Here is a 14335-nt window from a genome sequence, read left to right on the forward strand (position 1 = left end):
CTCACACTGAAAAGTTTCCAACTATTGTTATTTAAATGGTTATCATTTGAGAGAACAATATTTCCTTTCAGGCAAAGCATTCCATGTAATACTTTTTATATAAAGAAATGTCAAGTGGGTGAAATGGCACAAAAACTGATTAGTATAGAAATTTGACTAAATCTGCTAACCCAAGAGCAATGGAAGACATCATGTGTGAAAGGGGGGGAACTGGGTTTTCTCCTTGTTTGTTTTACCCAGTATGTATGTGAGAAACATCAGTATTTATCTCTGTAAATTATAAGCATGAAGAATGTCACAATTTAACTGCTCTCACTACCCTTAGAAGTTAGGAAAATATGTTTTACTTAAAAGATCAGTAAATTTTCTGGATTAAAAACCTTACAAGGCAGCTGCTTAGATTGTGTCCTTTCTTTTATGATTCAATAGCATTGTTTTCAGATCTAACACTGTTTCACTTTTAGAATTCTCTCTGAGTGAAAAATACAAAATTTAAAGAGGCTTTTGCCAACTGCCTCTTCAGTTCCTTTTAAAATAGTAAAAATCTCTTTGGGGAATAGAGAAACAGACTAAATTGTTCAATTTCTGGGAAAAATCATGATGAGGAGGTGGTTTTCATTGTTCACCTACCTTCTTTGGTATGGTACTGAAGATAGCAAAGAAGAAAAATGATAAGATACACAAAACTGAAACAGTGCCAAGTGAGAGAACTAATGAAGTCAAAAAGGAAAGAAGCAATATTTTTCCTGTTCATATTGAGAATCCTACATTTATGTATAATTACAGAACTGGCAAGTGAGATCCACAGCAAGAAAGTCACCAACACTCAGTCAATCAGACTAGGTATCTTTAGTTAGCTGTGCAGCATCTGTGCCACCTTCAAGATAGTGAGAACAGTCCTGAGCTTCAGTAGGACTGAGTTTTTAAAGGCAAAAACCACACACAGGTAGTCAGGCAAGTTCTGTTTAAGCAAACAAACAGACATACAGAAGTGGAATTTTTGCAGATAAACTGGCAGACTATTAATTCAATTTTAGCTCTGTTACCATGATTTTAAGATCAGTATACATTTTGGGAACTGTATGTCTGTAGCTATTGTTGCACAAGAGTTGGTAACATCCCTTGTTGTACACCTTAGCCCTGCTCTATCTCTAAATCTATCTCTAAATACCACAAGGGGCAGGGGTACTTATCTTGGGACCTCTGTTCCGTTGAGCCAGTAGGAACTTATTGCTGACTGCTCCAATTGTTGAGTTTTCTTCTCCTTAATTTGAGGGGGGGGGGGGTGTGTTCTCAAATTTAGCATAACTAAATAGGCAAAGCAAATCTAAACCACAATAAAAATTTAAGAGTAGGTAAGATCATGGAAAAAGAGAAACCTTTGGTAGCATTTTCAGCAATGGTAACTTTTTTCAGAATTGTCTAAAGCAAAATGGATGCTTCCAAAATATTTAAATTGAAAAATATGACTTGGAAATACCAGTTCTGTATATATATTAAAGAAAGTAGGCTGGGAATGTGGCTTAGTGGTAGAGTGCTTGCCTAGCATGCACAAAGCCCTGGGTTCAATTCCTCAGCACCACATAAATTGAAAAGAACAGAAGTGGCACTGTGGCTCAAGAGGTAGAGTGCTAGCCTTGAGCAAAATGAAGCCAGGGACAAGTGATCAGGCCCTGAGTCCAAGACCCAGGACTGGCCAAAAAAGAAAGAAAGAAAGAAAGAAAGAGAGAAAATAAGAAAGAAAGAAAGAAAGAAAGAAAGAAAGAAAGAAAGAAGGAAAGAAAGAAAGAAAGAAAGAAAGAAAGTGTGCCTACACTCGGTGCAGCAAAACTCATGTTATTCAAGATACAAAAATAATCTAAGTTACATGAAAGGGTGAGAGGATTAAGAAAATCATGGTGTATAATATAAATAAGGGCACTATGTAGACATATATACACATACTTTGTTTTTATAAGTTAATTATTGGTAAATTTTCTCTATATAATTATAAAGTTACATGTTGAAATATTAAAACAAAATCACTATCATTTCCTCCTTAAAATAAGAAAAATTTAGATTTATATTACATGGGAAACAACAGAAAGATTCAGAATTAGCTTAAATAAGAAAATAAATTGGGGCTGGGGATATAGCCTAGTGGCAAGAGCGCTTGCCTCGTATACATGAAGCCCTGGGTTCGATTCCCCAGCATCACATATACAGAAAATGGCCAGAAGTGGCGCTGTGGCTCAAGTGGCAGAGTACTAGCCTTGAGCAAAAAGAAGACAGGGACAGTGCTCAGGCCCTGAATCCAAGGCCCAGGACTGGCAAAAAAAAAAAAAAAAAAAAAAAAAAGAAATTGTTGGGGACTCAGTTTTGGCCTTGGTGGAGGAAGGGCGCCAAGAGCGAGACGCTGCCCTTCCCCCTGCTCTGGGACAGTGTGGAAGGGAGCCCCTCCCACCTTCCGGCCTCAACCGGAAAAGAAGCCCCCCGCCCCTGGGGGGCGAACACGTGCATGCCACCATGATAGGGATTGTCCAGCCCACAAAGGAAGTTTCATGACATCACCTGATGGGCAGCCCAGCTTAGCCAATGGCCCAAGTCCTTCCCTTTCCCGCCATTACGGCTATATAACCCCCCCCCCAATTAAATCCTTTGAGACTCATTCAACCATCCAGCTGTCTCCCTGTTATCTTTGTCCTGCGGTTCCTGACACATTATGGGGGGCCGAGGAAGGGATTTCAGCATCCCACTTCAGCCTATAGCAGTCCAGAAAGGACACGCCTTACTCCTTCTGCCGGTGAGAGGGGTAGGGCGGAGTTTCTTCCATAGACTCAAGGTTCAGGCATTCCCCCTTGGGAGATGGGGAGGGAAGGGGTCTTTTAGATCCCAACATTTGAGCATCACCTCCGGGGAAGTGAGGAGACGGGGTCCTCAATGATCCCGACAGATGGCGCCCACGCGGTACTTGAATGCACGGCTGGGAATCAGGGTTCAGTGACCCCCACAGGCTGCTCTAAGTACATGGTTTTCAGGAGAGGGATGTGTCCTCCAAATGGGGGGGCAAACGCATAAAGAGCAGGTGGGCTCACAGGGCCTCACGAGTCCCGAGACACAGCGCCAGAAAGAGTTGGGGTGTGCGTCCCTCGGAGACACGGCAGGGGAATGCTGGGATGGCTGTGTGGGCCCTTGCCCACATGGCGTTTCCAGGTCCCAATCTGTGAACAGGTCATGGGACGGGGGCCAAGGACGATTTGGGGCCCGCGCAGCCTCGGGAAGCACTGAGTGTGTAGTGGGGATCTTTGTGCCGCCGGGTGTGGCGGAGGCTCATGGTGAAAGCATGAGATCGCCACTGGAACACAGCGGGTGGCCAGGTGCCTGAGAGCAGCAGTAAAGTGAGAGCCGGAGCAGCTTGGTGCCCGGGCCGGTTGTGGGCGGCACTGAGCGGGGCTTCGCGAGTCCCAGGAGGCAGGGCCGGAGGGAGTCGAGACCAGGGCCAGACGCGGAGTACAATCTGGGCTCTGCGCAACCCCGAGTTTGTGAGCAACAGCATGCGCTGGGGCCCACATGGCCTCGGGCGGCGCCGGGCATCTAGTGTGGAAGTCTTTGGGCAGCCAAGCGTGTCGGGCCGAGCACGGCGCAGCCCGCCACAGCAGAAGCGCAAACTTTCTCTCGTCGCAGATGACATGATCCTATACCTAAAGAACCCTAAAGACTCTACTCCCAAGCTACTAGAGCTGAGCCAAAACTTTGGCAAAGTTGCAGGATATGAGTTTGGCTGGTGAACCTTACTGCCCTTTGGGTGAGCGTGACCATCTCGGTTGTTGCCGAGGTGGTCACCCTCATCGCAGTTAGGGGTGGGTGGTTCTGTATCTTTTCCTGCAGGACTGTGCTCTGCCACTGTGTTGTGCTGACCCTTGTGGTCCCCAGTTAGGGGTTCGCGGGTCGCTGATCCAGTGTGGGGTGGAGACTTTTCCCTTTTTTGATTCTTTCCCCTCTATCTGTTGTGGGTCAAGAGAGCTCACCTCTCAGATTGAGTATTGCCGCTGAGAGGTGACTCACCCACCTGTGCAAAGTGTTCCCATCAGAGTAGGTGTTGCTGTTGCAGGGTGGCCCACCCATCTGTGTGCAGTGCGCCTATCAAAGCAGGCATTGCTGCTGAGGTGGCAGCTTGCCCACTTGAGCGCTTCCACGGGGGGTTGAGTGCGAGATCCTCCTGCTGGAAGGCTAGCACACTGATCCATGCTGGCCCTCCGGGGGGCATGTGCATGTGAGCTCTTGTGCTTCTTTTGGGGGCAATCTGCCCTGGATTGTTGGAGGGTGCTTGTGCCCTCTTGTGACTCTACTGTGGGGGTGGTATGCATGGTCCTCAGCAGGTTCCAGTGTCTGCATTTGGGTTGGTGCCCACAGACTCTTTGTGCCTCTGCTGTGAGGAGGGGGGGGGCATGTGCTCAGGCCCAGGTGACCCTGTTGGGCTGCTGTTGCACACTAGCAAGCCTGTGACTGTTGTTCAAAAAGTCTGCACGGACCAAGGTGCCTCAGGTGGCGTTCAAATGCCTACCAGTCCCCGTGTTCCTGGTGTGGGGCTGGGCAGGGCTGGTGCAGACAGATTTAGGCTCCCCAGCTGGGGCTTTTGGGGACGCTGGCCTAAGTTGTCTCCCGGTCACTTTGTTGGGAGCTGCCCCACCCGCTGCTAGCTCCTGTGTCCTCCCAGGAGCTGTAGGGTCCTAGAGCCACGTAATATGGGGGCTCTTTTGTTCCCTCTGGGTAAGGAGGAATAGAAAGGGAGCTCTAGCTTCTTTGTCCTCTTGTGATGAGCTCTACATGAGGTTTTGGGTCTCTGCTAGAGCTGATCTCCCATTGGTGGGGGGGGGGCGGGCAATGGGGAACTTACTGGTTCTAGATTGTGTGTGTGTCCCGCTCTGTTGTGGGCTTTTCCTGGCTGGGCTCTGGCAATCAATATTTTGGCGGTGGTGGTCCCTACCCTCTCTCTCCCTGTCTGTGCCGCCTGGTATCCTTGTTGTTGTTGTCTGGTCCTGGCCTTTGGGTCCCGCACCTCCAGTCCCATGCAGCCATCTGTCTAGGTCCGGTATGTGTGCAGTCTGGTGCCTGTGGAGTTCCTGCTGTCTGGACTCTACACTCATGGTGGGACTTTTTGGCTGTGGCTTCTCTGGTTGCTGATGGTCTGCAGTCCCATTTACTGGTGCCAGGGCCACTTTCCCAGCCGGGCCCTGTTCAGGTTGGGGTGGGGAGTGTACCCTGAAGATTTTCCGGCTCCATGCAGTTTATAGGCTTTCTTTCTTGGTTCTTTTTCATTTCCTGTGTTGCTCTGTTTGTTCTGGTTGTTGGGTTTGCTGGTCTCTTGATGGGGCATTGGGTGTTGGAGTACCCAGCTCACTATTTGGTTGGAGAGAGTTGGGGTGCCTCCCTATTGTGACGGCGCCATGTTCCCTCCTCCACATCATTCTATTTAGAATGGCTATTATCTAGAAAACTAACAGTAGCAGATGCTGATGGGGATGTGGCCAAAAGGGAACTCTACTATACTATTTTGGGGAGTGCAAACTTATTCAACCACTCTGAAAAGCAGTGTGGAAGTTTCTCAAAACACTAAACATAGAAATCCCCTATAATCCAGCCATCCAACTCTTTGGCACAAGTAGATCACTAACAAAGCCATGCTCAAGCTATCAGCATAACTACATTTTGAAGCATTAGGATATGGAATTAAACCAAATATCCCTCAGTTCGTGAACTGATCAAGAAAATGTAGGATATAGACACAATGGATTGTATTTATACATCAAAAAAGAAAGATAATGTAACATTAATAAGGAGATAGAAATAGCAGAATTTCAAAGAAGAAAACCATTTAATAAGGAGATAGAAATAGCAGAATTTCAAAGAAGAAAACCATTCAAGACCAAAAACCAAGAATTCACATTTTTAGCTGTACCTAATCCTGAGTATTGTAGATAAACAGGGGAGATATGCAAATGTTACCTTAGCCACATACGAACCTAGTAAAAGGTGGATATTCTTGGGCACAGAATATGCAGTTTCTAAATAAACACTAGTTAAAAATAATCTATTCCAACCTAGATACAAGTCCTAAAATACCAAGAATTAACAAGCTTAGAATGAATAAACAAAACAATTTATGTATCCGTAGAAATCTGCTGTCACTCCTTTCATGAAAGCCCTAAATTTCAGAAGTTATGCTACAATACACATACAAAATTACATTTTTACGTCTTTTTGTTACTACAATATAAAGAATACTACATAAAAACTATCATCTTCCCTTTTCATCAGATCATAACCTAAAGTGAATGTTTAATGGTTGAACATTGTGGGATGCAATTTTATCTCAGAAGTGGAGAATTTGCCCATATATAAGGCCCTGAGTTTAATCCCTAGAATGAAAAATGTCCGAGCTTGTCACTCTTTATACTATAAGCCTGAAAGTATCCTTTATATGTAACACGCATTGTACATTTACTACTGCATAATGATCATGCAAGATAGTTACTTCATTTTCATATTTTAGTAAAAACCAATGGCACTAAATATGACACCACTGCTTACTGGCAATAGGATTCTTAAGTTGGCAAGGAGCTTCACACTGCTTTAAGTTCCAAGAACAAGGCCAATTCAATATCAAAATCTGTATTTAAGCAAATATTTTCTCGAAATAATTCTGTTGTAAATTTCTGTTTGAGCCAGGTTACAAAACTCTGGAAGTTTCTACTATGATTTCAACATGTAGTATCTTCCAAAAGGCTCATGTGTGAATCTTTTGTCTAAGTTGCCAGTTAGAAGTGATTGGATCATATGTGCAATAATTTCACCAATTGATTCATTTTAATAAGACAAGTAAGCCTTCATCTCAATAACTCTTTACTTCAACACAGCAGTTAGAACATGTTGGAGAAAAAAAATCACCAAGATCATGCCTGTGACAAATATATCTTTTAGCAGGCTCTTTTTGTCTTTCTCTGAAGTTTGGTGATATGCTTTGATGCATCATGTACTCTCCATCATTCTGATTCTGCCTCTTACATGCCTAAAGGAAAAGAGCCATCTGACTATATACTGAAATATTTGAAAACTTGAGCCAAAGTAAATCTTTTCTTCTTTAAATAGAATTTTTCAGGTTTTTCATGACTTGACAATTATATAGAATACTGATTAAGTGTATTTCAAAAAGTTTTTAATAGATTTCTGTTTCAGTGAAGCTTTATATTCACAGAAAAACTGAGCAAAATAAGCAAAGATCCCATGTTACTCTTTCACATACGCATTGTATTCCACTATTAACACCCCAAACAACAGTAGTATATTCATCATAATCATAACTGTACAGTGATCCACAATTAATATTCATAGTCCAGTGTTTAGCATTCTACATTAAGGTATACATTTGTAATCATAAATTTTATGAGTTTTACAGATATAAAAATCACATGTATTCACCAAATAATAAGACCCAAGCACCTCTTCATCTGTGCACATAATAATATACCAACTAAAAAGAACTCCAAAGACAAGGAAACAAGGGACATATTCTTAACTTGTCTTAGAGTTATTAGAGGACTCTATTATTTACCTGACATATGGTACATACATGTAGACATCTGAGGGAAGATGGGAGGAGGACACAGAATGAGTAGAAAGTGGGTGAAAATGTTCTAGAGTTTAAAAGAGAAATAAATTACTAGAAAGTGTAGGACACAAAATGGACAGTTTTAAGCTTCAAATTATAGTATTGAGTGGCTACATTAAAAAATATCCCAAAGAGCTGAATGATACACCTAAAGTTCTGAGACATACAAGAAAAGATGAAGCCCAGACTTTGCAGAAAAATAAAGTGTAATAAAGATTAGGGAAGAAATGAGTAAAATGGAGAGAACAAAAAGAATCAAATTTACTTTGACAACTCCACTCACCTCAAAAGAAAGAATGAAAAGACAACAGTAGAGATGAAAAAGATGTATTTCACAACAAATGTCAACTAAATAAAAATGAGAAAATACATTGAAAACTTTTACTTAAACATATTGGAAATTGAGCTAGAAGAATATGAACCATTTGAAAAAATGCAATAATAAGCAATGAATTTGAAGCCATAATAATCTTCCAACAAAGATTATCCAAGTAACTGATGGTTTTGCTGTCAAGTTTTATCTCTTCTTAAAACCCCTCCTATAAGACCAATGTAATACTGATTTCAAAACTGAATGAAGATAAAACATGTAAGAATTACAGAGCAATCAGTTTGATGAACATAGATGCAAAATTTTTCAATAAAATTCTTTCAAATCAAATTCAGTAACACATTCCAAGGAGTATACAGAATAGTCAAGTTAGTTTTTATTACAAATGTACTAATGATCATTCATCATGAGCAAATGAATTCATGTAATACCATACATGGAGAGAATAATGACAAATATTATGTGATCATCTTCTTTTCTGTAACAAAAATTCATCAAGCAAAATTCAACATTATTGGGTGATAACATTTTTGAAGAAACAAAGCATGGAAGTAATATCTCATTGTAATAAAGGCTATGTTTGACAAACATAGCTACATCAGCCTAAATAAAAGAAACCGAAATTATTTCCTCTACAGTCAGGAATAAGATAATAATGGCCAATCTTCCACTGTCATTAAATATACTATAGTAGTTGCCTCCCAGAAAAATAAACTGAGAAAAAGTATAAAGATTCAAAAAGCAAAAGAAGTCAAATTATTCTATTTGGAGATAATTTGTTGCTATGCATAAATGATACTGAATATTCATCAAGATATTCTAAGAACTGATAAGCATTTGGGCAATGTATAAACACATAGAATGAATACACAAAATTAATGGCTTTCTACACGTGAGGAATGAACTGACTGAGAGAGAAATCAGGAAAATTATCCTATTGGCAATAGTCTGAGAAAGAAATACTTCTCTGTACATCACCTTTATAACAACAATAAAAATTTTAAAAAGAGATACTTTCAAACTAATCTAGGGCATGAAGGAGCTTTATAATTAAAAGCATAAGCCTTTGAAAAAAGTAATTTAAAATTACCTAGCAGAGAAAAAGACTTCTCATGTTCATGATGTGGCACAGGTAATATTGTGAAAGTGTACATACAGCATCAAATCAGCCCAAGATTGAATATGATACCTATTGAACAACAAATGCTATTCATTGTGGAAATAGAACCCCATTCTAAATTTCACATAGAAGCATGAAAGATCTTGAATAATGAAAATAATCCTAAACAAAAAAGAAACACTGAATGAATCACAATGCCAGATTTCAAAACACACTATCAACTCATAGTAACAAAAATAGACATGAAGATCAATGAAACAGAATAGAAGATAAAGCCACAAAATGGCAGGCATCTGTTGTTTGTATAGTCTCTTCAATAAATCGTGATCAGCAAGAGACTCAAACTAGTCCTCTATCTTTCACTGTGCACAAAAATCAACCCTAAATGATCAAAGAGCTTACTTTTAAATCTGAAACTTTGAAACTAATTACAGAAAATGTTAGGTACATCTCTAGAATACACAAGCCCAAGTAATTATTTTCTGAACAGATCTCAAACTTCCAAGAAAATAACAAGAATTAACAAATGAAAATAAATTTCAAAGTTTATTATCACATGAAGCAAACAATTACTAGGACAAAGAGATAAATCATATAATCAGAAAAAAATTACCAATTATTTGATGGATAAAGGATTAATGCCCAGAATATACAAAGAGTTTAAAAAATAAATAGTAAAATAATATATAACCCAGGTAGGCATAGTGTCTCATATATGTAATTCTAGGTACTCAGATATCTACTACTTGGAGGAGTAGTTGTCAAAGCAAACTGGACAGAAAAGTCTGTGAGACAATAATAGCAATTAGCCTACAAAGTTTCAAACTGTAAACTTGGCCTAAGAGGTAGAGTGCCAGCTATGAGCAATGAAATGAAGCAAGACCATGAGACCTCTGAGTTGAACACCTGGTACTGGCATAATATAAAAAAAACCAACAAACAAATGGCCCATTTAATAAATTTGCAAACAGATTAAGATGTTTTAGTAAAGAAATACAAATGGCTAAGAGATACTTAAACAAACAATCAACACCCCTGCCCACCAAGAAAATGTTACACTAAGATTCTATTTCATCTCAATCACCACAGCTACCATCAAGGAAACAACAAATGCGGGGGAGGAACTACTGGAAAAGTAACTCCCATACACTCCTGGTGGGGATGTAAAGTCGTGCAATCACTATGGAAATTAGTATGGATGATCTTTAAAAATAATGAGACCATGCATGATTATATATCCAAAGGAGTGTGAATCAATATATAAGAATACTTTCTACGCATTTATGTCAATTTGTTTATAATAACCAAATTACAGAATGACTGAGGTGCCCAACAATTCATTAGTGGATACAGTGCAGTACAAATGGACTGCTGATCATCCACAAAGAAAATGAAATTGTACTATTTGTATGAAAGTAGAGAGAAGTGGGGATCATGATGAGTAAGAATATCCAAGCTCAAAATGCCAAATGCCATATACTGTCACTCATTTTAAACTTTGGGATTGTTTAGGAGGGCAAGGTGGAGGAAGAGGGAAAGAGAATGATGGAGGATGAACAACATCAAGGTTTAATGTATCTACATATGTAGAAGACATAAGGAATCTCAGTGCAAGCGGTTGAATCATGGGAATTGAAGGGATACAGAAAGAGCAATAGAGGAGTTTACTGTTCTTAATGTATGTTCACATATGAAACACCATGACAAACTACATTGTGCAGTTACTCTATAATAAAGAAAACGAATGGCAGAAGATTAAAATAGATACCTAGGCAGTTATAGGAGGAGAACTAATGGAAGAGGGATTACAGTTTAAGTACATTATATGCACACTCTCATCATTTTTTAAGAAGGTGAGAGTAGAGATGGAGGAGTAAAGGGGGTGTTGAATTGCATAGTGGTGCATTATATGCAATTATGTAGTCATAGTGAATATAATAAATTAAAAGCAAATATGTAAATAATTTAGCTTATATATATGAACACTAATGCAGCAGTATAAAAAATGCTAAAAGGAGGAATACAATGTGAAGGAAATAATCAAGATCAGGGAACAACAGTGGACAGGAACCACTAGAAGATCAATTTAGTAAACACATGTAAAGGAAAGAAATAAAATATAGAAAGGAAAGAAAATGGCAGGAAACATAACATATCTCTCTCTAATAACCCTAAACATTAATGGACTGAAATCTCCAATCATAAGAGAAAGAACTGCAGATTGGATCAGAAAACAAGATCCATCCACCATTTGTTGTCTCCAAGAGACCCATCTCAGATCCAAAGATAAAAACAAACTCTGGCTGAGGGCATGGAAAAGATCTTCCATGTAAATGCACCCAACAAGAATGCAAAGATTATAAGTGTGAACAACCAACACCTGGTGAAAATATATTTTGCAGTTTTACATCAACTCCTTCCACATGTCCATTGTAAATTAATTGGAAATTGCAAGCCTTGAAAAAACTCAAATGGACCAACTGTAATAGATAAACAAATTAGACTAGTCTAAGTCATAAAATCGATGTCAGAAAACAATATTATTTGAAAAAGAGCCATAAAAACAGACAAAACTTTTAGAACAAAATAAAGAGAAGAAACTCATTAATGCTTTTGGAAAAAAATCAGATGGTATATGTTGAGAATTACATCCTCAAAAAATTATACTATAATCCAGTAAAAGCTGTGGGATTATATGACACTTAATTAGGATTCCATTCTTTTACTCCTCCCCCTCTTATGAAAGATCTTAGAGATAGAACAGATAGTCAACAGATACACACAGTTCTCATTAAAATGTCAATACTAACACTGGACCATAGAGTTTCTAATTCCGAATGGATTCAAGAAAGACAAGTTAACTGGTTACTCCTATCAAATCTTTTTGCTTTTGTGCTGTGTTATAGAGCTGTGTTATCTCAGACTAATGTGGCAAAAAAGAAGTCTCAGAGGTCCAGTTGCAAAGTTCAAGTCGAGTCCTTGATCTCAGTCCAAGATCTCAGTGAGAATACCTATAATGACCATTAAATATAATATAAAGCAACACTAGAAACACACACAAGATCATAACCTTTAAATTTTATGTGGAGTAGGCAAGTGAAAAAAGAAAAAAATAGGAAAAGAGATAGAAACTCTAGAGACACATAAGCAATAAAAATGAGAATGCTCATAGAGGTGCAATAATTAGTGTATCTCTGCACTGCGTTATTGAGTAAAAATTGACAAACGTACCAAGAGAATAGAAGATTGGAAATGCATTAACATAATTATCCTCAGCTGAATAAAGTCAATACAATATAGGAAAGATAGACTTATCAACAAATAATAGAATTGTATTTAGACATCACTTATAAAAGGTAAGTTTAAGAAAAAAATATACTTATTTAAAATATCCTCTCAAATGTGGACCTAGTCCCTAAAATTAAAACCTTCAGTGTTTCTTGGAGGATCTTCCTCAGAATCAATCAGCCCAGCCAGTCCAACCTCCAAATTCTGTTTTTACAGTTTTGTATATCAACCTATCCACTCCAAATCCCAGGTTTTCCAGACTCATGAAGCCTTTAACTTACATATATGTTGTATATGTATGGATCATTTATTCTGCAATGTATTACCCACTCATTTTTTGTTTTGTGTATTGTAATCAATATTTATCTAGCTCATTTTATATAGCACTTATCTTTAAATTCTGTCATTGAGTTTCTCAGGATATTCTAGCACAGTACATATGGAAAAATTATATCTTTGTTCTATATAGCCAGGAAAAAATACATAAAAATATTTCATAATGTAACAATGTGTATTTCTGACCTCATAGCCTAATACATTGACCATGTCAGTAATAACTCAAGACAAGTAAACAATTCAGCCTCTTTGATTTTGATCGTGTTGTAAATTTTCCCTGACCTATTTTTTTCATTAAGACATAAAATCTATTGAAAAAAATTAAGAAAACTATCTGACACTTACAGCATATACATAGAAGGACATCTTGACATTATTGGATGGAATAATGGCCCTCTAGAGCAAGCTTCAGGAAACTAGAATTTCAATTCTGGTTTGCTATATACCTAAAACTGCTCTTAAACCGTAACACATACATATAAAGAAAATGTAAATAACACTAATGCAAAGCAAAAGAATATACTGAGACTTTTATTAAGAGGAAAATATATATTAGAATGAAGAATGTTTCAAAAAACAGAGAAGGTCATGCATTTTGAAAATTATGAGCAAGGTTGCAAATCATGTCTACAATTCTGGAACTAAAATACCTGGAAATAAGGAGGTGTATGCTTTAATAAAAGCTAAAAAAATCCATTGTGTATATGTAAGGAAATGGTAGGACTTGGAAAAATCATACTAAGTGAAGTGAGCCAGACCCAAGGAAACAAGGACTCTATGGTTTCCCTCATAAGGAATAATTCATAAATGTTTACGTTAGTCATAGCAGAAGGTCACAATAGCCCAATAGCTATGCCTGTATGAACACATAAGATGATGCTAAGCGAAATGAACTCTACGTTATGGAAACAAGTGTTATATCGTTGTAATTATTTTCAACATGCCATGTGAAACCATACCCTATTTTTTCGTTGTTTTTATTCCTCTCGTGTTCCCTTCCCGTGGTTTTACCCCTGCTATCACTGTATCGGATCTTAGTACCATGGATACTGTAGATACATGTATTAAAACTAGGGAAGAGAAAGGGAATACCAAAATCGAGAGACAAAGGATAAAAAGACAAACAATTCCAAAAGCAACACTTACAAAACCATTTGATGTAAACCAATTGTGCAACTCATTGGGAAGAGGGAGGAGGTAATGGGGGATGGGGGAAGTCGGGGGAAAATGAGGAGATAACACGTTGGATAAGAAATATACTCACTGCCTTACATATGAAACTGTAACCCCTTTGTACTTCACTTCGACAATAAAAAAGGAGGGAAAAATCTTAAAATGTTAAAAGTTTATAAGTCCTGAAGCTCAACAGAAAACTTTGCAATTAGTGGTATACACAGGTCATCACAGATAATTAACAGGGCGTTCACAGTTACACAGTACCCTTGACCCTATGTCAAAAATAACCGAAGCCAAAAGAATTGGAAGCATGACTGAAATTGCAGAGTACCACCCTAGAAAATATGAGGTACTGAATATGACCCTAGCATCCCCCCCAAAAAAGGGATAAATTGAGATAATGTAAAATTATAATTATGTAGATCCCTAATCATAT

Source organism: Perognathus longimembris, chromosome 10 (assembly GCF_023159225.1).
Source record: "Perognathus longimembris pacificus isolate PPM17 chromosome 10, ASM2315922v1, whole genome shotgun sequence".
Classification (NCBI taxonomy): Eukaryota; Metazoa; Chordata; class Mammalia; order Rodentia; family Heteromyidae; genus Perognathus; species Perognathus longimembris.